Source organism: Mixophyes fleayi, chromosome 9 (genome assembly GCF_038048845.1).
Source record: "Mixophyes fleayi isolate aMixFle1 chromosome 9, aMixFle1.hap1, whole genome shotgun sequence".
In the NCBI taxonomy this organism is placed as follows: Eukaryota; Metazoa; Chordata; class Amphibia; order Anura; family Limnodynastidae; genus Mixophyes; species Mixophyes fleayi.
Window position 1 is genome coordinate 78,913,917 of NC_134410.1, and position 26,123 is coordinate 78,940,039.

Sequence of the window (26,123 nt, forward strand, 5' to 3'; positions counted from 1 at the left end):
ATTGAATAGGGAAAGAAAAGTTATGGTGATAGAGTACCAGAGATATGTGCTTAATGAATTTTTGTTTTACTCATATGGGGTCCTTATGATACCATTTGACGTAAATATAGGTACTAACTGTCTTCTGCTGAGTATCGCCATGACTGATAGTTAGAAGTTAATAGTTGATATTTAATCAAAGAGGGGAGTGTTAGAGTGGAATTGTATGATTATTGATTTAATATCTATCATGTGCTAAGCTTTAGAAGCTAATATGTTATGCTATAACTTTAAGAGAAATTAGCAGATATTATGTTCAGTTTAAAAGACAAATTATTCAAGGTTGTGAAACTACATAGCAGGATGTTCCCATCAACAGAAATAAACCAAGGGCATGTAGTAACGTTCTTCATAGATAAAACCCAAGGACTCAAAGCTGGGGGCAGCACAAGAATATTGGCAGAAAGCCTGGAAAGAGATAACGCATAAAGAAGAAAGAATTGTTTGAACTTTGATGGAAAACTGCAATATATAATTGTTGATTGACTTTCTTTCATAATTTTACTGTCTTATAATTGGTTGTTCAGCATCTATACCCCTAGACTTACATGTATAAAAATAGACGCTGAAGCGGTCTCACATGGTAACAGAATAAAAGCTGCTCAGCATTGTATCATACAGGTGTTGAGTATTTTCTGTTCACCAGTCGACTGAAAACAAAGAAAGATCTGACTGACATTGAAGGTGATTGATAGAAGTATCGGTGAACCCCGATACCCCAACATGAGCCTGACATTTCAGATTCTGACACTGTAATTATAGAGCAGCCTCTCTCCAAAATTTCTCAATTATTTGGAAAAATGTGACAATGAGTAGTCATGATGATTATTTCAACATAGAAAATTGACAATGCTCCTTTTTAAAGTTGCTAATGTGCAACAGGATGAGGAGGATATTGGTGGATCTGACAATGATGAATGTGTTGTACTTGATAAAGATAATGTGGATGATGATGATGATGATTGTGTCTATGTAAGGCAGCCACCAGTGGTACCACCTCATGCCCATTTAATTCCAACTGAAACAACATTCGTCAAGTAAAGGTAAGGACATTACCCATCTAGGCATCTCCTCCCTGTGTTATGGAAGCCAACCTGATTGGCACAATATTGACTGTTTATGGTTAATATTGTATCAATTAAGCAATTTAATATTTTATGTGTCCAATTCTGTTCTCTTCAGAATACAGCAGAAGGGGTCAAAGGTTGACATGGTCTGAATAGATGTATTCTTAGTACACAAGGGCAAACTTATTTTCCTTTAGATTTAGAGGACAATGAGAAAGGTCAAACTAAATAAATTGAAGTTAGAGTTACGATACCAACAGTTATAACAATGTTGGTGAATGTGGTTTCTGTATCTCAAGGTAGCCAGTGTTTATTAGAAACGTCTTTACCATATTAGAAAACTGTAAATAAGAGTATAGATCATCACATTGTGTAACAGATGCTGTTAAAATGTATACAAGCTTGTACTGGTCTGCACAAGGACACACTTCTCTCTGCTTGAGTGTATGTGAATGCAATAAAGACTTCCTACTTACTTCAGAAGACTTTGAAAATACCTTTTGCCTTAACACCTGTTACTTCATTTGCAGTGAATTTATTCAAGTAGTTTATTAAAAGGTAGAAAATCATCTATAGGAACAAGCAGTCCAGCATCAGCTAACAGCAGAATGGATCAACACCTCATGCAATCTTCACCATCCACACCTTCGTCATCAACCTGCTCATTAATAGCACGTAGTCCAGCATCCAATTTTCAAATGCAAACTGGCTCCTCTAATGCAATCAATGATTCCCAAGAGACATCCTTGTGCACTACAGCTGCTGCTGCTGGGGGTGGAACTACTATACAGAAGGGGACCAAGAAGAATAGGCATACATAAATATTGGCAGCACTAAACAAAACACCTTTTTTTATTTTACAATGATAAAAATAGTTATTATAATACATATAAAATAACAGTAACTTTAAAAACAATAGCATTTATTAAAAAATATTACAATAAAACATTTGAGATTAACAGAATTAAATAAGGAGAAATAACAGATAGTACATCTATATGGAACCCATGTGAAGCCCTGTGCCCACTTGAGCTAGTATTTCTATATCTGCCGACTTACACTATATATGACAATATTATACTTGTATCCAGCAAGCATGGGCAGAAGGAGATGCCCAATGCTACTCAGATTTGGGTTTATACTCTCTAGGTCCTATAATTTTTTGGGCCCTCCCTGAATAAGCTGGGTTCTTATAGAATGTAAGTTATAATATATGGATTTCAGATCCGATTTTACAATATGATTTGGTCTAAACTGCATGAGGTTTAGGGGTTTACAAACTGCCACTCATCGGATGGACAATTCCATGTTAACACTAGCAGCAGCTGCTAGAAACTCACTCTAATCAGTCCAATAAATCCAGGGCTCACACCCTGGTATTTGAATGTATGCTCCTGCAGATGACGTTTGCTAATACAGTATCTCCAGTCAGCTTTCAACAACCTCCATCTGCAGCAGTTTACATTAAATCTTGGGACTATAGGAGGAGGTAAGGGTGAGATTCCCCTGATCATTGGGGCTCCTAATTATGGGACTCCTGTTGCTCTGATAATGGTTTCAAATATCTATCTATCTATCTATCTATCTATCTATCTAATAACCCAGTATTGTTTTATTAATATCTGTTCCTAATTGTAAAGAGCTACGGAATTTACTGCCACTATATAAATAAATGTTGATGATTAATGATGATCTATGTATGTATATATTGTGGCAAGAGCACACTTCTGGTGACACACCCAAACAACTTCTTGCCTTTTTACTTAATTTTTAATGTCAGGATGGTAAAGGTATTTGACATCATACAGATTCCACACACATTATGTGATCCTAAACACTAACTAGACAAAGACCAGCTTTCTAAAGACCAGCCAGCTTTTCCAGCCACCCTGAACAGTGAAACAAATAGGTTTTTATACCTGGCACTCCTCCCACAGCCTTGCTGGATGGACAGGTGACACTTCCACCTTCTCTTTAAAAGGGAATACTCTCAGGTGATCTGTTTAATTAGCATTCCTGCAGATAGGCCCTACAGCTGTGTGGTATGTCTTCTAGCTTTAAACTGGATGCACTGCAGCCCAAATATGTAAATCTGTTTGCATACTTTCTCTGCAGATTGCCATCTAAATGCCTCAATTTGATACAGTTGAATCATCTTGTACTATCTGTAGATTGAAACCGAGCTATACACAATCAAAGGAATGCTCTACTGCATGCATGCTTTACGATCGGAGAAAACACAACACCATCTCTTGTGTTTATAGAAACTGTTCTGTTTATTACAATCAAGATTACACATTTTTATAGCACTCCGGACATGCATGACATATGAGAAGGCCCTACATGGTGACTAGCAGGTGTCCTGAGTATTAGGAGGTCTTCACATAGGGCCTTCTCATATGTACAGTAAACCGAGATTAGACATTATTCATCTCTCTAAGCCATGATCCCTCCACCTTACTATGACGGTGGTGCTTCTAGGCATCAACCTCCACCATAACTCTGTTGTATAAAAGAAATATCACAGAATTTCCCGTCTTTCCACCAGAATTTAAAAAATATATGTTATATGCTAGTAGGCATACATAAGAAATAAATGTGCTGAGACAATGAAACCATTGGCAGACCTTGTGGTTATTTTAGAAATCCAGCTGTTAAGAAGATCCTATGTGTCAGATGCACTGAATTACAAAATTCTCCTGCCATCGATTATAGAAAAATTACTAATTTGAGAGGAGGCAAGAAAACAAGGGGCTGACTGTGGCAGGTGTCATGGTGATCAGATTTGTGCTGTTCTGGTACTTAGAGGAGGTTTTTTTCTAAACAAAAAACATCTATTTATATAGATATACTGGTATCTTTCATCCATTCCAATTTTGAAGCTTACATTGTCAACAAATAAAAGGTAATTACAATTTATTGAACTGCCACATTCTTTAATATGTGCATATAGTACTGAATTTGAAGTCACATGACCAAACATTCTATCTTGCATGAATGAGGGCTCGGAATGAAGAATGGAATGGTGATGTAATAATGATTATTATGACAACTGCTCACAACACATGGTTATAACACTGTGTTTTTCTAATTTGGCAGGAAAGAAATCTTTCTGTTCAACTGGTAAGAGCACATAGGTCATGGTATTAACAATATAACTTTGTTGTCTAGATAATTAAATTAAAATGAAATCCCCAGATTTGGTTTATTTTTTTTTAACTATAACAAAGGTGATAGTTTCAAGTATGTAGATGTTGACTGTATATTTCTGACCCTACTTAGGCTGATATCTGTTCTCAAATGTTGAGTGGTAAGATTGACAAATATTTGCATACCACACATGTCAGTACTAGCACTGATATTGTACATAACTGTATTTTTGGTTACATATTTCAAAAAGTCACTTAAATAAGGTTAATACTTATAGTTTATTACAAGGTATGTTAAGGTAGATTGATATTAAACCAGCATTTAGTAAGTGAAGTAGTTGATTTACTTTCTAAAGCAATGATATCACAAATTGGACTACTTCAACATGTAGCATTTTATTTAGTAGCCACATCTAGGAGTGTGGACTATGATGGAGGCATCATTTTCCATATAAGCAAACATTGTGATAGCAGAATCAAGACTGATAGTTGGGGAATTATGTTACAGCGGAATTCTTGTATTTAATATCTGAAATGTGAGTTCTACTTTTTATCCAAAAGAAACAGTAATCGACCTTTCTGTCTCTGCCAAAACCATACACACAGAAGTAAATTAATATTTCTTCTGTATATTTTCATCTAGTGAAATCACGCATAAGCAAGAACACAGCCCAATGAGTGCCAAGCAATGTAATGCAGAATTAGGTAAGTCATTTATCTTACTTATAATTATTATTTTGTGCTAAATATTGAAATGATGTCATCCTTTATAAATTAGGAAAGAGAAAAATGAGTATTAAGGCTAGTGACACATGGACGCTTTGAAGCCTGAGCACCTTCTCCTCCTGGAATTTGGCACATACCCTCTCTATTTACCTGCACGTAGTAGGCACTGTAAGTTGCTGGTATGCTCTATGCACACTGCCAGCAGCGCTCATAAGTCGTTTCAGTGCTGGTGTGTGCATATAGTATATGTAAGCACTGTATGCCAGGGTGTGGATATATGTAGCCATTCAAATGGTCACTATGTCACTACCCTAAAGGTGATATCCACAGTTTGCTGTCACAGGTAATGACCAATCACAACATAGTAAATAAAGCAGTATGTGCTGAGGGATGGAGCATGGAAACAGATGTCGAGGGGCAGCTAAACTGGAAGCCAAGGAGGCCATGTTACTTCATATATTGTGTAACCATATATTCCTAATCATGAATTATGTGCCTCTATTTTGATATAAAGACAATAGGCTGTAGATAAATCAAGAGTCCCAGTGCACAAATCTGAATTGCTGCACCATACCTCACAACATTTGTGTAGCCTGCATCAGAACGGGGGCGAGGACATGGTGGAGGCGTTGTCACAAGATGACAGGGCTGACGCGTGTCTTGTGATGCCGGTAATGTCAGTAATATTCAGGTAATATTTCATCCAAGGGGGGGGAGGGGGCGGCCGGCCCAAACAGCAGTCAGACTGAGCGGCCCGGGGGGGCGATGCCCCCCAGCCCAGCCCTCCCCTGGTGGCATTCTCAGTGTTAGGCTGCCCCGCTCTCTTCTCCCCTCAGCTCCAAACACCTTCATTGCCATACAAATCAGTAGCGAAGAGAACACTTCCCAACTTTCCCACCGATTGGGACAAAGCTGTCTTTATACGGGTCGGTTGGGAGGTATGCTGCACTTTTTTTTAGCTCTACATAGATCTGTATATATGTATTTATATATATTATCTATATATATATTATCTATTCCCTGAAATTGACACTTATACCCGATTTACAATGAACTTAACACTTGCTGCCTACAAGTCCACCCAACCCTTCAGATACATGCCATATTGGCCATGTATTTTCTGGTAAAGTTTCTTTTATTTTCCCTGTAATCTTACCCATATGGTGTTGACATGTTTTAATACATTTGCAATGTAATATAATACAAAAAAAAACTAAATTTAAATTGAACAGAATAAGGTAGTCTAGGAGAAAAGTCCCAGTAATCATCCATCTTTACTAGGCCAGACCAAGTAAGTACCACTGCATCTGATTTACAAAGCTTCTATTAGAGGTGCTATATACATAGCTTATGATAATGATGATACTAAGCAAGCTGTGCTGGGGCTTCTGAGGTCACATAAAGCAGCCCCTAAGCCTACATAGCATATAATGGTGATAGCAGGGCCCACAAGGATGCTGCTACCACTGCTATCTCACTTTATATACCTCTGCATGGCAGCCACGTATCTTATACCTTTTATATTTCAGTATGGGTTCATATGTCACTGTCCATTATTTCTGATTCAGTGAAGGGCATGGGGACTTTAGTAAATTAGGGATGATCACCTTAAAATAGTCAATTACAAAAATATCTGCAGTGTTAGAATCATGTTTTTCAGAGTATTGACATAACACTCATTACAACATTCCCATCCCAATATGAGCCATTATATGTACGATGAAGAATGTTGGTCATGTGACTTCCAATTCTTTGCTACAACCATATTATTAACTGCAGTACTTTTATAAATTCTTAATTTATTATGATTCATTTTACAATTACAAGACTCTGCACAATAGTGTGGTCTTCATACCAGAGAGTCTGCTCTGAATTATATAATTTATCACAGGGTAATCAGTAATGAGGTTTATATCATGCCTCCCAACATTTGATTGGGAAATCCAGCATCAGGACAGAGTGCGTGGCCACGTTATGATGGGGGTATAACAACATTACGATGAGGAACATGGCCATGTCACAATGAGAGGGTGGCCACATCCCTGGTAGCATATCTAGTGCTTATCAAGCACTAGGCTTCCCCATACTCTCCTCCCTCCCCTTTACCTCCAAACACCTCTATTGGTACCTGTGCACCACTGCTCTGCGTGGCATACAGTATCTCACACATTTCCCACCCGCAGGACAAAGCTGTCAGCATGGCGGGACACAGCCCTCAAATCGGGACTGTCTAACATAACTCGGGACGTTTGGGAGGTATCTTGTATGCAAGAATGTATACAGTCATAATAAAAATAACAGTAAATGTTTCTAGAAATGTATCTTAATGCTATTATGCCAATCTAGCTAAATGAAAACAATAAATATCAAATGACTGTATCTAAAAAAATATTTATTTTGTACATAGTTCCTCAGCAGAACAAGGACACCACTAATAGACTACAGGAGTTGTCTGACTTAAAGCCTGAAGTTGCTTCTAAATCAGATGCAAACATTCAAAATGCTGAAAAAGCTCAAGAACTTGTGAATACCTTCAGCCAACCAGTAAGACAGGAATACCAAGGACCTACTGCAGAGAGGGTCAATGGTTTTAATACAAATGCATATGAAGAGCAGCAGTACACGGAATACATGCATTTATCTGAACTCCTGGAAAGGCGCTTTGCAGCAATTCATTCTGAGCTGCACCTGCTGGGTAGAAGTGTGTTTCAGCTAGCTGACAACGTAAAGTCCTATTCAAAAACCATGGTCCACTTCATGACATCGATGCAAATATACAATAATGAAATTCTTGATACACTTAGTGAGAAAAACACTTCATTGCAAACTATGGTTCAGCTACTACAGGAAATCAAAGTAAATGAAAGGCAATGCCTTAGAGACCGCAGTAATGCCACCCACCGTCTTGCCGTGGAAATCCAATCTGACCCGTCTCATAATGCCACCAGAAAGAGATGTCATAGTGATATCCTACAACGTTCTGTAGATTGTAGCTCAAGTCACTGTAAAAAACAAAAAGAAAAATAATTTTATGCAATAATCATAGTATAAATAATAAAAATATGTAACATGTGTTTTGTAATTCAATAAATTGTAAAATAACAGTGTAGAATTGTGTGGATATGTGTTAAAGTAGGACGTGTCATTATCGCTGGTATTATACTCCTACCCGTCTCCACGCAATGTTCCCCTCCTCGTCACCTGACTGTTGGCGGGGTTGTGGCCACAGGGGATCAATGTTACACATCTGGTGGACTTGTCCAGTTATCACTCCCTTCTGGGACGCGATCTATGGCTTTGTCAATACTCTGTTTGAGGCTCCCGTGGCGAAAAACCCTTGGATTTTCCTCCTTTGTTATCCTCTTCCACACCTTGATAAATTCTCTAGAAAACTGATTGCACATATCCTCACAGCCGCTAAATCCCTTATAGCCCTTAATTGGAGACGTACCTCCTCTCCATCTCTCTCTGCCCTTAAAAAGCAAATCTGGCACGTGGCAGCCATGGAACAAATTACGTATTATTTACATGATAGAGGTTATGCTTTCAACCAGGTCTTGGCTCCCTGGCAGTTCGCAGAACGCTCGTTCCCCTCTGGCCCTTAACGACTCCGTTGTGACCCATGTGCGGCAGGCAGGACTCTGCTCCTGTCCCGCCATCCCCTGATCCTCTAACATTCATATTCTCACCTTCTTTCCGATTACACTCATGCATCAACTTTTGTGGTCTTCCTGTTAGGAACCCCTCCAGCCGCCACAACACAACCCGGAGTCTACTCTGCCAGTCAGGTGTTCACTGGAGCCCCTGATGGTGGGGACAGACTGGGCCGCAGACTGACAGAGAGTCGTGAAGTGTTTACCGGCTGGGGAGAACCCAGGCATGAAGAGTCAGGTCCACGCAGAGGTCAAAGGCTGGCAGCAGGTATCAGCATCGATGAACAAGCTGAGGTCAGAGGTCACAGGCAAAGTAGCAAAACGGGTAAACAAGCCGAGGATCAGGGTCACAGGAAACACGAGCGAAGTCCAATACAAAGCCAGGGGTCATACACGGGGAGTCAAACGTAGATATCAGGACACAGGAACAGGAACAAAGCAGGTCAGCAGACTGGAGCACAGAAGCTATAACCGGCAATGAGGCAGCAGACCTCATTGCCTTAAATACCCAGCTGAACCAATCACAGGTTGAACACACTCCTGCAGGTAATAGAGCAGTCACTAGTAGAGCCAATCAGGGCTTGCCCCTGGCCTGCACAGTTGCAGGCTAATGCCTGTAATTGCCTCCTATAATCTGCCCATATTAATTAGCCCACAGGCTATAGAACGCTGCGCCCGGCTTCCTCCTATTGCCGGGACGCAGCTCTGAAGCTTCTGCTGGTTGCCCCGGCAACGGCCGGGTTATGGCCGGAAATGACGTCCCGGTCGCCATGGCGACGGCCGGGACGCGGGTGAGTGAGTCGCGGCGGCTGGGCACCGCCGCGGCTCGTAACAGTACCCCCCCCTTGAGGAGGGGTCGAGGGACCCTGACATCCCGGTTTTCTAGGGAATTTTTTGAAGAACTCCTTCAGTTTCTTTGGGGCATGGAGTTGTCTCCACGGAACCCAAGATCGCTCTTCCAATCCGCGATTCCTCCATTGTACAAGGAAATGCACCTGTCCTTGAACTTTTTTAGAATCAAGGACCTTTTGAATCACGAATTTTTGTGGCCCACTGGAACCTCTCCCAGGCACACTTGAAGACTGGGCTTGACCAGGATAAAGCACTGGCTTCAATAGGGAACAATGAAAGGTGTTTGGAATTCTTAACGAGCCTGGAATTTTTAACCTAAATGCGACGGAGTTCACCTGCTTGATGATAAGAAACGGCCCGATGAACTTAGGGCCCAATTTCTTGCAAGGTTGTCTGAGCCTGATATTTTTTGTAGACAGCCAGACTTTCTGGCCAACCTTAAGGGAGCAGGGGATACGGTGTCGGTCCGAATTTTTTTTTGCAACAAGTGAGGTTTGTTTTAACGATGAATGTACTTTCTTCCAGACAACTCTGAGATCCCTGGCAGTGGAACGGATCTCCTGGATACCAACGGACTGGAGTGAATACAAAGAGTTAGATCTGGGGTGGAAACCATAATTGCAAAAGAACGGAGAGGTTTTGGTGGATGAGTGACAGGAGTTGTTACAGGCAAATTCTGCCCAGGGCAACAAGGAGGACCAGTTGTCATGGAACTCCGATATGTAGCATCGCAAGAACTTCTCCAAGGACTGGTTAACCCTTTCAGTCTGCCCATTTGACTGAGGGTGGTATGCAGATGATAAACTGACCTTGATTCCCAGGAGGGTACAGAATGATCTCCAGAACTGCGCTATAAACTGGGAACCCCGATCGGAGACGATGTCTGTAGGGAGTCCATGGAGGCGGAAAATGTGTTGAATGAACAAGACTGCCAAATCTCGAGCAGTAGGAAGCCTAGTGAGTGGAATGAAATGCGCCATCTTGCTGAACCGGTCTACCATGACCCAAATGGTATTGTGTCCCGCAGAGGGTGGCAGATCGACTATAAAGTCCATGGACAGATGTGTCCAAGGTTTAGCAAGGGCGGCCAATGGAACTAACTGACCTACCGGGCGAGTCCTGGGAACTTTGTTCCTGGCACAAACTTCACAGGACCTGACGTGACTCTTGACATCAGCAGACAGAGACGGCCACCATACAGTACGGGAAAGGATTTACAGTGTTTTGTAGACTCCAGGATGCCCAGCAGTCCGACTGTTGTGTGCCTCAGCAAGGACTGTCTTCCTTAGATGAACTGGGACAAACAAACATCCTACCGGAGTGTTATCAGGAGCCAACCTCTGGAACCTTTGTAAGGTACAGCTCAAATCTTGGGTTAATCCGGCATGAATCATAGACACAGGAACAATAGGCTCTGAGCAGGTGACCGGAGCATGATGTTCCAGGAAACTTCTAGACAGGGCGTCAGCTTGAATATTTTTGGAACCAGGACGATAGGTGATAATAAAGTTGAACCGAGTGAAGAACAGCGACCACCGAGCCTGTCGGGGGTTCAGACGTTTGGCTGACTGTATATACTGTAAGTTCTTATGATCCGTTATAACGGAGATCTGGTGTGCAGCGCCTTCCAACCAGTGTCACCATTCCTCAAAGGCCCATTTAATTGCCAGCAATTCTCGGTTTCCCACGTCATAGTTGGTTTCCGCTGATGAGAACTGACGGGAAAAAAAGGCACATGGATGTAAGCGGTGGGTCTGGGGGTCTTTTTGTGACAAGACAGCCCCAGCACCGACGTCAGAAGCATCTACCTCAAGAACAAACAGTACCCTAGGATCCGGATGTCTAAGAACCTGAGCAGACACAAAAGCTTTCTTCAGGGTTTTGAATGCATTTATTGCCTGTTGTGACCAAACAGTTGGATCACCTCCTTTGCGGGTCAAGGTGACAATAGGAGCCACGATATCAGCAAAGCCGCCAATAAACCTCCTGTAGTAAATGGCGAATCCCAGGAATCTCTGGACCGCCTTGAGGTTATTCGGTTGAATCCAATCCAGAATTGCTTGGACCTTGGTTGGGTCCATGGAGAAACCTTCTGAGGAGATTAGATAACCGAGGAAGGATACCTTCTGGACCTCAAACTCGCATTTCTCGAGTTTCGCGTAGAGGTGATGTTCCCGTAATTTCTGTAGGATTTGTCTGACATGACCCTGGTGCGCAGACAACGATTTTGAATATATGAGGATGTCATCAAGGTAAACAACAACAAAATGTCCCAGGAACTCACGTAACACCTCATTAATCAAATCCTGAAATACGGCAGGAGCATTACTCAGGCCAAACGGCATGACCAGGTATTCGTAATGGCCCGAGAGCGTGTTGAACGCCGTCTTCCACTCATCACCTGCTCTAATACGTATGAGATTATAGGCTCCACGAAGATCAATTTTTGTGAAGATAGTGGCTCCTCTTAATTGATCAAAAAGAACGGAGATGAGGGGAAGGGGGTAGGTGTTCTTAACCGTAATAAGGTTCAGCCCTCGATAGTCGATACAGGGTCTATGTCCACCGTCCTTCTTGGGTACAAAGAAACACCTTGCTCCTACTGGGGACTTGGATGGCCTGATGAAGCCCTTCTCCAAGTTTTCGTCAATATACTCCTGCATGGATTTGGTCTCTGGACCGGAGAGAGGATACAAGCGTCCCTTGGGTAATTTAGAGCCCGGAATGAGCTCAATGGCACAGTCGAAATTTTGGTGTGGTGGTAGTGTGTCAGCAGCCTTTTTGGAGAAAACATCCCAGTAGTCATGATACTGAGAAGGGAGCTGCTCCGGAATAGACTGAATAATACGTAGAGGTAGTGTCAAGCAAGACTGTGTACAATGGGGGCTCCACTGGACAATTTCTCCTTTTGTCCAATCCATGACGGGGTTATGGCAGGATAGCCAAGGATGGCCCAGAATTAAAGGAACCGACGGACATTCGATAAGACGTAAGGCTATGGATTCCGAATGGAGAGCGCCAATGTTCAACTGTAGTGGTGGGGTCTCCCATGTAATCTTGCCGCCTGGCAACGGACTACCATCTAAGCCACATACCGTAATGGCAGATTGGAGTTTAATCCGCGGAATCCCAGCAGAGCGGGCAAACTCGATGTCAAGGAAGTTGCCAGCAGCTCCACTGTCAATGAAGGCTGATAGTTTCGTAGAACGAGCACTGAACGTGAGCTGTGCAGGGACCAATAGTGCATTTTTCGGGGAAACGATCTGCAGACCTAAGTGAACTTTTTCCTCGTTCCCAAGGCATGCTCGTCCCGACTTGTTTGGGCAAGAATGGGAGAAATGGCCCCTTGTGCCACAATACAAACATAAGCCTTGTGACCGTCTCCTGTCTCTTTCTTCAGAGGAAAGATGATATGCTCCCAATTGCATTGGTTCCTCACCAACCTGGGAGATAGGAATGAAGGTGGATGGAGGTGATGCTGTTTCCTTTTCAGTTTTCCGCTCCTTATATCTCCTGTCAATTTTAATGGAGAGGTGCATCAGATCCTCCAGAGAGCTAGGAGACGGGTATTGCACCAAAGAATCTTTAATCTGTTCGGATAGGCCGACACGAACTGACTACGTAAGGCAGGGTCGTTCCATCCACTATCAGGTGACCATCTACGGAACTCAGCGCAATATTCTTCTGCCGACCGTCGGCCTTGTTTCAAAGACCGTAGATGAGCTTCCGCGGAGGCCACTCGATCCGGGTCATCATACAGTAGACCCAATGCCTCAAAGAAGGAGTCTACGAACTGCGTGGCAGGACTGGTCTGTGGCAAAGAAAACGCCCAGGACTGAGGGTCACCTTGTAGAAGGGAAATAGTAATCCCAACTCTTTGCTGCTCTGAACCGGAGGAGCGGGGTCTCATCCGAAAATAGAGCTTGCAGCTCTCCCTGAAGTTCCGAAACAGGGTTCTATTTCCGGAGAACCGATAAGGTAAATTCATTTTGGGCTCACAGATGGGATCTAGAGTAGGTTGTGAAGCTTTTGTGGCTTCTTCTTGAACAGACATACGCTCAGCCAATCCCTGCATCCTCTGATACAAGGACTCAACATGGCCTGCTAGGGTTTGTGCCGGAGACGGTGTGGATCCACTTGCATCCATTCTGACCTTGTCTCCGTGAGTGGGCCGGTTATAATGTTAGGAACCCCTCCAGCCGGCACAACACAACCCGGAGTCTACTCTGCCAGTCAGGTGTTCACTGGAGCCCCTGATGGTGGGGACAGACTGGGCCGCAGACTGACAGAGGGTCGTGAAGTGTGTACCGGCTGGGGAGAACCCAGGCATGAAGAGTCAGGTCCACGCAGAGGTCAAAGGCCGGCAGCAGGTATCAGCATCGATGAACAAGCTGAGGTCAGAGGTCACAGGCAAAGTAGCAGAACGGGTAAACAAGCCGAGGATCAGGGTCACAGGAAACACGAGCGAAGTCCAATACAAAGCCAGGGGTCATACACGGGGAGTCAAACGTAGATATCAGGACACAGGAACAGGAACAAAGCAGGTCAGCAGACTGGAGCACAGAAGCTATAACCGGCAATGAGGCAGCAGACCTCATTGCCTTAAATACCCAGCTGAACCAATCACAGGTTGAACACACTCCTGCATGTAATAGAGCAGTCACTAATAGAGCCAATCAGGGCTTGCCCCTGGCCTGCACAGTTGCAGGCTAATGCCTGTAATTGCCTCCTATACTCTGCCCATATTAATTAGCCCACAGGCTATAGAACGCTGCGCCCGGCTTCCTCCTATTGCCGGGACGCAGCTCTGAAGCTTCTGCTGGTTGCCCCGGCAACGGCCGGGTTATGGCCGGAAATGACGTCCCGGTCGCCATGGCGACGGCCAGGACGCGGGTGAGTGAGTCGCGGCGGCTGGGCACCGCCGCGGCTCGTAACACTTCCCTTCCCCTTCCCTCCTAATTCTCCTTCACCCCTCTCCCTTCCATTCTACTTTTTCCATTATTGTTTCTCACATTTATGCAAAAGCAAAAAAGAAAAATATGGTCAATATATCTCTCAAGTTGTCGAAAGACGTTTTCTTTAGATTCCATTACAATGTTAATGTCCTTCTATGTATAATTTGTAAACATTTTACTTCGTATTTTATATACCTTTTGTTGTCTGACCATTCAAAATAAAGAATAAAAATAAAAAGTAGGACTTGTCCCCTTTCTTATACTTCCCTTTGTAAGTGTAATACCCCCTGTGGCATAAGGGTGTATAACACTGAGAGTGAGAGGGACGCCATTCTTGACAGTGGGAGGACGTGGAGTACCATGGGATTTCTTAGTTAGGTTCAGCATTAGTGGAGTTTGCTGTGAAGGTTGGGTGGAAGCAGAATGACACAGACGTTCCGAGTAGAGATGAGTGGATTGGTTTCTGAGAATTCCAACAGAACCGGAGTTTAAGATACAGAGTCGAACTGAGTCATAACTCGATTCACACCAAATTCGGATCTGAAAACAAGGAAAAGCATAATTTCCGATGTCTGTTTTCAATCGATATTTTCTCTATATATCCCTCCCTCCTGTCCTCAGATGCCATTTTAGAATTGATAGAATGTGAAGGCAATTATATGAGGGTCAGTATCACTGACATCTGAACTATATAGTGGATGAGTATACATTTTAATCATTTTGTGGAGTAGTGTCAGAAGAATTGCAAGGTAATTGTTCCTCCTCTTGTCAGATCAGGACCATCACAGAACTTGTACTGACAGTAGTCGCACTACTTCACCCTCTAAAAGTAGAAAAGGTCACATTGAAGGAAAGTGCAAGAAAGCACAATCCAAATCCACTGTTTGCAATTTTAAAGAAAATGTGGTGATTTGTGCAAAAAATTATAAAAGCAAACGTTTCATACACCACTCGCAGTGGCAAGAAAAGGCTCAGAACAAAACTAAAATGCATGGTTTTTGCTAGAAGTGTTCCCGCTACTCCTATTACACATATTAGAATGTGTAAAGAGATCGCACAACACAGTCATGCATCTTCTGTGACTTCCCATGCACCATCTTCTCACTCTGAGTGTAGGTCTGTCAACTTCAAAACAGCCACATCAGTGCATGAGAAGAACATTGCTGCTGAAGAACACATCGGAAGTTCAGAGAATCCCGAGGAGAGTCTAAGGGTGTCTATGAGTGCTATATGTGAGTCTGACATTTCAGATTCTGACACTGTAATTATAGAACAGTCTCCATCCGAAATTTCTCAATCATTTGAAAATGTGACGATGAGTAGTCATGATGATTATTTCAACATAGAAAATTGACGATGCTCCTTTGAAAGTTGCTAATGTGCAATAGGATGAGGAGGATATTGATGGATCTGACAATGATTAATGTGTTGTATTTGATAAAGATAATGAGGATGATGATGATTGTGTCTATGTAAGGCAGCCACCAGTGGTACCACCTCATGCCCATTTATTTCCAACTGAAACAACATTTGTCAAATAAAGGTAAGGACATTGCCTCACAGCACTGGGGTCATGAGTTCAATTCTTGACCATGGCCTCATCTGTGTGCAGTTTGTATATTCTCCCTGTGTTTGCGTGGGTTTCCCCCCACATTCCCAAAAAATAAACTTGTAGGTCAATTGGCTGCTATAAAATTGACCCTAGTCTCTGTCTGTCTGTGTGTATGTTAGGGAATTTAGACTGTAGGCTCCAATGGGGCAGGGACTGATGTGAGTGAGTTCTCTGTACAGCGCTGCGGAATCAGTGGCGCTATATAAGACTTATCACAAGATAAGAAATAGACCCCCTGTAGTTAAGAAATGAGGGGATGGTAGATGAAAATATCTGGATTGATTGCAGTTTTTTTTCATCTGTTTGGAATAGGGCCTACAGAATTGTAAATGGTGAGGTTTTACTGTAAAGCGTGAATATAACCTCCCTTTCCCTGCAACGAATGTCTCTTCCTATAGAGCCAATATGCTCCAATATGCTACTGTCATTTACCACTGTTTGACTACATTGCTTTCTGACATTCATCTAATTTAAAACTTTAACTCCAAAGTCCATTGTCTTTTGTGTTATTGTCATATTTCATGCCTCCTAGCAAATTCAAACAAATAATGGGGAACACTTACGATTGGTTATAATAAAACACATTTTATTTTGCGCACATAAACATGTGCACACCCATCAAAGACATAAGCACAGCACACTATAGAAAGCTGCAAATATTAGTAAGAACTGAAACACAATATAAACCGGTATTTAAGTCCAAGTATGAATATTTGGGAGGTGCAGCATTTACCATTCATTCTGCCTTACGCATATGTTTTCTTTATCCTACATCTATTAAAATTATTATTATTTTTGATTAAATAAAATGCTTAGCGGCTGATATCCCTTATTTCACTTAAGCTCTTCTATTCATTTAACTACTTTGAATGATTGACATCTACAAACGGAGTGGCAACCATAACACACTCCAGGCGCACATATCTACCTTACCAGGACATCTGTCCCAGACACTGCAGAACCCGCAATCCTTCTAGGCTAAAAGGAGTGCAACCACAAGCCGACCCACAGGGTCGGTACTTGGACCCAGACTATAGCCGACTCCTCGAAGAGAGGCGAGTTCAGCGTGCCACTAGCATAATATGCGCCCAATCCGCTGGCAGCTGACTGCACTACGTTTTCCGGCAACTTGCTATCAAGGGTCTCCACCAGCAACGCCAAGAATACCAGGGACTGGACATCGGTCCCCGAGAATAGCCTGACAATCTATTGCTGACACCGGAGATCAGCCAAACAGAGAGGGTGGGTGGGCAACTCCACGAACTCCAGAGAGTGATTTATTCCCCGCCCATCCTTCTTATAGACTATACCTACCCTACCCTGTGACATCAGATGTTAGTACTCCTCTCTAGTTAAATGTTTGACCCCAGAAGGCTAGCTACAGCTTAGTGATACAGCCTCAGATATGACTCTCCTTCCTGCTTAAATCAGCCCTCAATTCATATTCACCTCACCCCCAAATATGAAAAGTTGAATCTGGCCATGCATGACATATGAGAAGACCCTAAATGGTGACTAGCAGGTGTCCTGAGTATTAGGAGGTCTCCACATAGGGCCTTCTCATATGTACTGTTAGGTTTCAAGATTACCTTAGTCAGTATTTACGCCGGCCTTCCTAGGGCGCGGAGTCTAACGGCCCTCCCGGTTTTCTCCAAGAACCGCCGCAAGGCAGGGTGGGTTTTGCTGCCGGAGAACCACAGGTCGCGGCCCCCAGGTTTAGCCTACTGACGTAAGGAAAGAGTTCTATGAGATGGACATGTAGAGGCACGGTCAGATCCACAGGGAAACTGATAAGTGGAATCACTAACCGTATATTCAGAAGGTAGTAGTCTGGAGTAGAAATTGGTGGCATGCAGGAATCAATCCGCTGTTCAGCCCCAGGAGCAGAAGCGTAGTCCAGAATAGCCGGTTCGGTACACAGAGATCCGTCCGTTATGCAGTACCAGGGATAAGGCAGAAGAGTAGTCTGGAGTATAGCCGGTTCGGTACACAGAGATCCGTCCGTTATGCAGTACCAGGGATAGGGCAGAAGAGTAGTCTGGAGTACAGCCGGTTCAGTACACAGAGATCCGTCCGTTTGTGCAGTACCAGGGATAAAGCAGGAGAGTGGTCTTGGATATAGCCAGTTCGGTACACAGGAATCAGAAGAAACAAGGGAGAACACCAGGGAGACCAAAGCACAGGAAATGCAGCCAGATACAGGTAACACGTTGCTCTGACACAGACAGTGTGTCAGAGCAGCCCTGAAATAGGATTTTGAATTCCCCGCCCAGATCAGCTGACCTGCCGCTGGGACCTACCCGGAAATGCGGCAGCACGGAGGGGAGAATCGGCGCTGACATCGGTAAGTGCCGTTACATGTACAGTAAACCCAGATTAGACATTATTCATACCCATAGGCCATGATCCCCTCCACCTCACTATGACGGTGGTGCTCCTAGGCCCCAACCTCCACCATAACTCTGTTGTATAAAAGAAATATCAAAGAATTACCTGTCTTTCCACCAGAATTTAAAAAATATATGTTATATGCTGGTAGGCATACATAAATAATAAATGTGCTGAGACAATGAAACCAAATGGCAGACCTTGTGGTTATTTTAGAAACCCAGGTGTTAAGAAGATCCTATGTGTCAGAAACACTGAATTACAAAATTCTCCTTCCATCTATTATAGAAAAAATACTAATTTGAGAGGAGGCAAGAGAACAAGGGGCTGACTGTGGCAGGTGCATGGTGATCAGATTTGTGCTGTTCTGGTACTTAGAGGAGTTCTTCTTCTAAAAAAAACCTCCCATCTATTTGGTTAGATATACCGGTATCTTTCAAAAGTCCCTTGGTTTGGTCAATTCCAATTTCGAAGCTTACATTGTCAAAAATAAAAGGTAATTACAATTTATTGAACTGCCACATTCATTAATATGCGCATAGAGTACTGAATTTGAAGTCACATGACCAAACATTCTATCTTGCATGAATGAGGGCTCGGAATGAAGAATGGAATGGTGATGTAAAAATGATTATTATGACAACTGCTCACAACACATGGTTATAACAATGTGTTTTTCTAATTAGGCAGGAAAGAAATCTTTCAGTTCAACTGGTAAGTGCACATAGGTCATGGTGTTAACAATATAACTTTGTTGTCTAGATAATTAAATTAAAATTAAGTTACCAGATTTGGTTTAATTTTTTTAACTATAACAAAGGAGATAGTTTCAAGTATGTAGCTGTTGACTTTATATTTCTGACCCTACTTAGGCTGATATCTGTTCTCAAATGTTGAGTGGTAAGATTGACAAATTATATTCATACCACAAGTGTCATTACTAGCACTGATATTGTACATAACTGTATTTTTGTTTATATATTTCAAAAAGTCACTTAAATAAGGTTAATACTTATAGTTTATTACAAGGTATATTAAGATACATTGATATTAAACCAACATTTAGTAAGTGAAGTAGTTGATTTACTTTCTAAAGCAATGGTATCACAAATTGGACTACTTCAACATGTAGCATTTTTTTTTTAGTAGCCACATCTAGGAGTGTGGACTATGATGGAGGCATCATTTTCCATATAAGCAAACATTGTGATAGCAGAATCAAGACTGATAGTTGGGGAATTATGTTACAGCGGAAGTTTTGTATTTAATATCTGAAATGTGAGTTCTACTTTTTATCCAAAAGAAACAGTGAACAACCTTTCTGTCTCTGCCACAGCCATACACACAGGAGTAAATTAAAATTTATTCTGTATATTTTTATCTAGTGAAATCACGCAGAAGCAAGAACACAGGAGCCAATGAGTGCAAAGCAATGCAATGCAAAATTAGGTAAGTCATTTATCTTACTTATAATTAATTTTTTGTGCTAAATATTGAAATGATGTCATCCTTTATAAATTAGGAAAGAGAAAAATGAGTATTAAGACTAGTGACACATGGACACTTTGAAGCCTGAGTACCTTCTCCTCCTGAATCTTGGCACATACCCTCTATATCTACCTGCACATAGAACAGTGGCAGATCCAGGGGGGATGGGGGCGATCGGGGTGATCGCCCCCCCTAGCAGGGGCTTGCTGCTGATGGCTGCACACTGTGCAGGTCCGTTCAGTATTGACAGTGTGCTGCCCGGCTGCTCTGATTGTGTTTTAAACACAATCAGAGCAACGGGACAGCACACTGCCAATGCTGAACGGACCTGCACATACTGTGCAGCCGTCAGCAGCCTTAGAAATTAGAAAGTGGGTGGGGCCTAAATCCCCCCCCCCCTAAAATCGCCCCGGGTAGAGCAGTTGCCTAGATCCACCCCTGACATAGTAGGCACTGTAAGTTGCTGGTATGCTCTATACACACTGCCAGCAGCGATCATAAGTTGTATCAGTGCTGGTGTGCCAGTCACAAGGCATTTACACTGCCTGCTATGTGCAAATAGTATATGTAAGCACAGTGTTCCAGGGTGTGGATATATGTAGCCATTCAAATGGTCAATATGTCACTATCCTAAAGGTGATGTGCATCCAGCTGCTGATTTGCAGCTTAAATATATCTTGACAATCATAGTACAGTTGTCAGATCCACAGTTTGCTGTCTCAGGGGATGACCAATCACAACATAGTAAATAAAACAAAATGTGCTGAGGGATGGAGCATGGAAACAGATGTCGAGGGGCAGCTAAACTGGAAGCCAAGGAGGCCATGTTACTTCATATATTGTGTAACCATATATTCCTAATTATGAATTATGTGCCTCTATTTTGACTATAGAGACAATAGGCTGTAGATAAATCAAGAGTCCCGGTCACAAAATTGAATTGCTGCACCATACCTCCCAACATTTGGGTAGCGGCATCAGAACAGGGGTGAGGACATGTCATGGTGGAGGCGTTGTCAGATTATGACAGGACGTGGCCACACCCTAGTGGCATCTCCAGTGTTTTTAAAGTGTTAGGCTGCGCCGCTCTCTTCTCCCCTCAGCTTAAAACCCCTTCATTGCCATGCAAAGCAGTACAAACAGAATACTTCCCAACTTTCCCATCGATTGGGCAAAACTGTCTTTATACGGGACGGTTGGGAGGTATGCTGCACTTTTTTAGCTCTACATAGATCTGTATTTATATATATTATCTATATATATTATCTATTCCCTGAAATTGACACTTAAACCCAATTTACAATGAACGTAACACTTGCTGCCTACAAGTCCACCCACCCTTTAGATAAATGCCATATTGGCCATGTATTTTCTGGTAAAGTTTCTTTTATTTTCCTTGTAATCCCACCCATATGGTGTTGACATGCTTTAAAACATTTACAATGTAATATAATACAAAAAATATTAAATTTAAATTGAACAGAATAACATGGTGTAGGAAAAAAGTCCCAGTAATCATCCATCTTTACTAGGCCAGACCAAGTAAGTACCACTGCATCTGATTTACAAAGCTTCTATTAGTGGTACTATATAAATAGCTGATGATGATACTAAGCAGGCTGTGCTGGTGCTTTTGTGGTCACATAAAGAGTTTAGGAACCAAGCAGCTCCTAAGCCTACATAGCATATAATGGTGGTGATAGCAGGGCCCACAGGGATGCTGCTACCACTGCTATCTCACTTTATATACCTCTGCATGGCAGCCACGTATCTTATACCTTTTATATTTTGGTATAGGTTCATATATCACTGTCCATAATACCTGATTCAGTGAAAGGCATGGTGACTCTAGTAAATTAGGGATGATCACCTAAAAATAGTCAATTACAAAAATATCTGCAGTGTTAGAATCATGTTTTTCAGAGAATTGATATAACAATAATTACAACATTCCCATCCCAATATGAGCCATTATATGTACCATGTAGAATGTTGGTCATGTGACTTCCAATTCTATGCTACAACCATATTATTAACTGTAGTACGTTTATAAATTCTTAATTTATTATGATTCATTTTAGAATTACAAGACTCTGTCTAATAGTTTGTTCTCGATGCTCTGAATAACATAATTTATCACAGGGTAATCAGTAATGAGGTTTATATCATGCCTCCCAACATTTGATTGGGAAATCCAGTATGGGGACAGAGTGCGTGGCCACGTTATGATGTGGGTATGACAACATTACGATGAGGAACATGGCCATGTCACGATGAGAGGGTGGCCACGCCCCTGGGAGCATACCTAGCGCTTATCAAGCACTAGGCTTCCCCATACTCTCCTCCCTTCCCTTTACCTCCAAACACCTCTATTGGCACCTGTTCACCACTGCTCTGCCTGGCATACAGTATCTCACCAATATCCCACCCACAGGACAAAGCTGTCAGCATGGCGGGACAGAGCCCTCAATCGGGACTGTCTAACATAACTCGGGACAGTTGGGAGGTATCTTGTATGCAAGAATGTATCTTACAGTCATAATAAAAATAATAACAGTAAATGCTTCTAGAAATTGATCTAAATGCTATTATGCCAATCTAACTAAATGAAAACAATAAATATCCAATGACTGTATCTAAAAAAATATTTATTTTGTACATAGTTCCTCAGCAGAACAAGGACACCGCTAATAGACTACAGGAGTTGTCTGACTTAAAGCCTGAAGTTGCTTCTAAATCAGATGCAAACATTCAAAATGCTGAAAAATCTCAAGAACTTGTGAATACCTTCAGCCAAGCAGTAAGACAGGAATACCGAGGACCTACTGCAGAGAGGGTCAATGGTTTTATTACAAATGCATAGGAAGAACAGCAGTACAGGGAACACATGCATTTATCTGAACTCCTGGAAAGGCGCTTTGCAGCAATTCATTCTGAGCTGCACCTGCTGGGTAGAAGTGTGTTTCAGCTAGCTGACAACGTAAAGTCCTATTCAAAAACCATGGTCCACTTCATGACATCGATGCAAATATACAATAATGAAATGCTTGATACAATTAGCAAGAGAAACACTTTACTGCAAACTATGGTTCAGCTACTAAAGGAAATCAAAGTAAATGAAAGGCAATGCCTTAGAGACCACAGTAATGCCACTCAGCGTCTTGCAGTGGAAATCCAATCTGACCTGTCTCATAATGCCAGCAGAATCAGATCTCATAGTGATATCCTACAACGTTCTGTGGATTGTAGCTCAAGTCACTGTAAAAAACAAAAAGAAAAATAATTTTATGCAATAATCATAGCATAAATAATAAAAATATGTAACATGTGTTTTGCAATTCAATAAATTGTAAAATAACAGTGTAGAATTGTGTGGATTTTTGTTAAGTAGGACACATACTTCCCTTTCTAAGTGTAATGCCCCCTGTGGCATAAGGGTGTATAACACTGAGAGTGAGAGGGACGCCATTCTTGACAGCGGGAGAACGTGGAGTACCATGGGATTTCTTAGTTAGGTTCAGCATTAGTTGAGTTTGCTGTGAAGGTTGGGTGGAAGCAGAACAACACAGACGTTCCGAGTAGAGATGAGCGAATTGGTTTCTGAGAATTCCAACAGAACCGAATTTTAAAATACAGAGTCGAACTGAGTCGATTCACACCAAATTCGGATCTGAAGACAAGGCAAAACATAATTTCCAATGTCTGTTCTTGCAAGTTTTTAATCTATATTTTCTCTATATATCCCTCCCTCCTGTCCTCCGATGCAATTTTAGAATTGATAGAATATGGGGAGGTCACAGCGGTTGGGCAGGGTGTAAATGGCAATGTATGTGTTACGGCTCATGCCCCAGGTATCAGCTCCTAGAACCGCTTCAGAGGGCTTCACCTATAGGAACCGCTTTTCCCGTAGAGCTAGATGCGCTCACAGGTACTCTGATGCCCCCAGGTCTTGTACTCTAGTAGTAGGAGCTGATACCCTGAGAACGTAGCGCTGGTGAAACGCAGAGGTGGAGTGACTATTCCGGCAGAAGTATTGAGGGCGTCAGCCAAGCGGCAATGCCAAGGTCCAGGCCGGGGTCAAATAGGTCACAGGCAATACGGCAGAGTCAGTATCCGAGCAAAGGGTCAGGGTCACAGGCAATAAGAAATGTCAGAATCCAGGCAATAGGTCAAGGGTCACAAGCGTTCAACGTAGTCAGTATCCAGGCAAAAGGGTTGGCAACAATGATCAGGAACCAAATGAAAAGCAGGGAGCAAGGTCACGGCAGGGTAGTATGCAGGGTAGCAGGGACTATAAACGGCAGGAAGGCTTTGCCTTGATGTCATAAATACTCTGAGCCTTAATCCAGCTCTGGTTAGGGAAAGGGAACTGATAGCTGCTCCCAGTTCCTGGACATGACACAGACTGCAGAGCAAGCCGAGGAGCTCTAAGTATCACAAGATTTGGTGATCTCGTGAGACAAAGAGCTTCCCTGCTCACTCTACAGGAAGTTCCCACCCTTAAGGATGTCAGCAACACCAGAAGAATATATAAGTACAGTGGGCTGGGGGTGTCATAATGTGCCTGAGGGAATGGTGTGATGTGGCTGGGAGAGTGTGATAAATGTAATGTATTATTATAATGTATGAATAAATGCCCCATGTTGGCCACACCCACAACACAATGAGGTCACGCCCTGTTCGGCGCCGCCTCTGCGCGGTGAAACATGTTTTCTTTCCTGCTGGAATTAAGGTAGGCCTGTGTACTTTAAATGCCAGGGCTGATTTTTAGTCCCAGTTCGGCCCTGCTTCCCATGCACCACCTTCTCACTCTGAGTGTTGGTCTGTCATCTCCAAAACAGTCACATCAGTGCATGAGAAGAACATTGCTGCTGAAGAACACATTGGAAGTTCAGAGAATCCTGAGGAGAGTCTAAAGGTGTCCATGAGTGCTATATGTGAGCCTGACATTTCAGATTCTGACATTGCAATTATAGAGCAGTCTCCATCCGAAATTTCTCAACCATTTGGAAAGTGACAATGAGTAGTCATGATGATTATTTCGACATAGAAAATTGACGATGCTCTTTGGAAAGTTGCTAATGTGCAACATGATGAGGAAGATATTGGTGGATCGGACAATGATGAATGTGTTGTACTTGATAAAGATAATGAGGATGATGATGATGATGATTGTGTCTATGTAAGACAGCCACCAGTGGTACCACCTCATGCCCATTTAATTCCAACTGAAACAACATTCGTCAAATAAAGGTAAGGACATTGCCCATCTAGGCATCTCCTCCCTGTGTTATGGAAGCCAACCTGATTGGCACAATATTGACTGTTTATGGTTAATATTGTATCAATTAAGCAATTTAATATTTTATGTGTCCAATTCTGTTCTCTTCAGAATGCAGCAGAAGGGGTCAAACGTTGACATGGTCTGAATAGATGTATTCTTAGTACAGAAGGGCAAACTTATTTTCCTTTAGATTTAAAGGACAATGAGAAAGGTCAAGCTACATAACGTGAGGTTAGAGTTACAATACCAACAGTTATAACAATGTTGGTGTATGTGGTTTCTTTATCTCAAGTAGCCAATGTTTATTAGAAACGTCTTTACCATATTAGAAAATAATATTATTTACAATAATATAATTATTGTAAATAAGAGTATAGATCATCACATTGTGTAACAGATGCTGTTAAAATGTATAAAAGCTTTTACTTGTATGCACAAGGACACACTTCTCTCTGCTTGAGAGGTGTCCACAACTGATGTGAATGCAATAAAGACTTCCTACTTACTTCAGAAGACTTTGAAAATACTTTTTACCTTAACACCTGTTACTTCATTTTCAGGGAGTTCATTCAAGTAGTTTATTAAAAGGTAGAAAATCATCTATAGGAACAAGCAGTCCATCATCACCTAACAACAGAATGGATCAACACCTCATGTAATCTTCCCCGTCCACACCTTCGTCATCAACCTGCTCATTAATAGCACGTAGTCCAGCATCCAATTTTCAATTGCAAACTGACTCCTCTAATGCAATCCATGATTCCCAAGAGGCATTCTTGTACACTACAGCTACTGCTGCTGGGGGTGGAACTACTGTACAGAAGGGGGCCAAGAAGAATAAGCATATATAAATATTGGCAGCACTGAACAAAACACCTTTTTTATTTTGCAATCATAAAAATAGTTTATA

General features: G+C 42.2%; 1 long non-coding RNA gene across 1 annotated transcript in view; it reads left to right on the forward strand.

Annotated features, from left to right (window-relative positions):
- LOC142101744 (uncharacterized) overlaps positions 1 to 19,883 on the forward strand; it is a 28,184-nt gene extending 8,301 nt beyond the window's left edge. Inside the window, exons 2-3 of the long non-coding RNA XR_012679142.1 lie at positions 19,132 to 19,155; positions 19,827 to 19,883. This is a non-coding gene — a long non-coding RNA (uncharacterized LOC142101744). The remainder of the gene's footprint in view (positions 1 to 19,131; positions 19,156 to 19,826) is intronic.
- Positions 19,884 to 26,123: the final 6,240 nt, after the last annotated feature.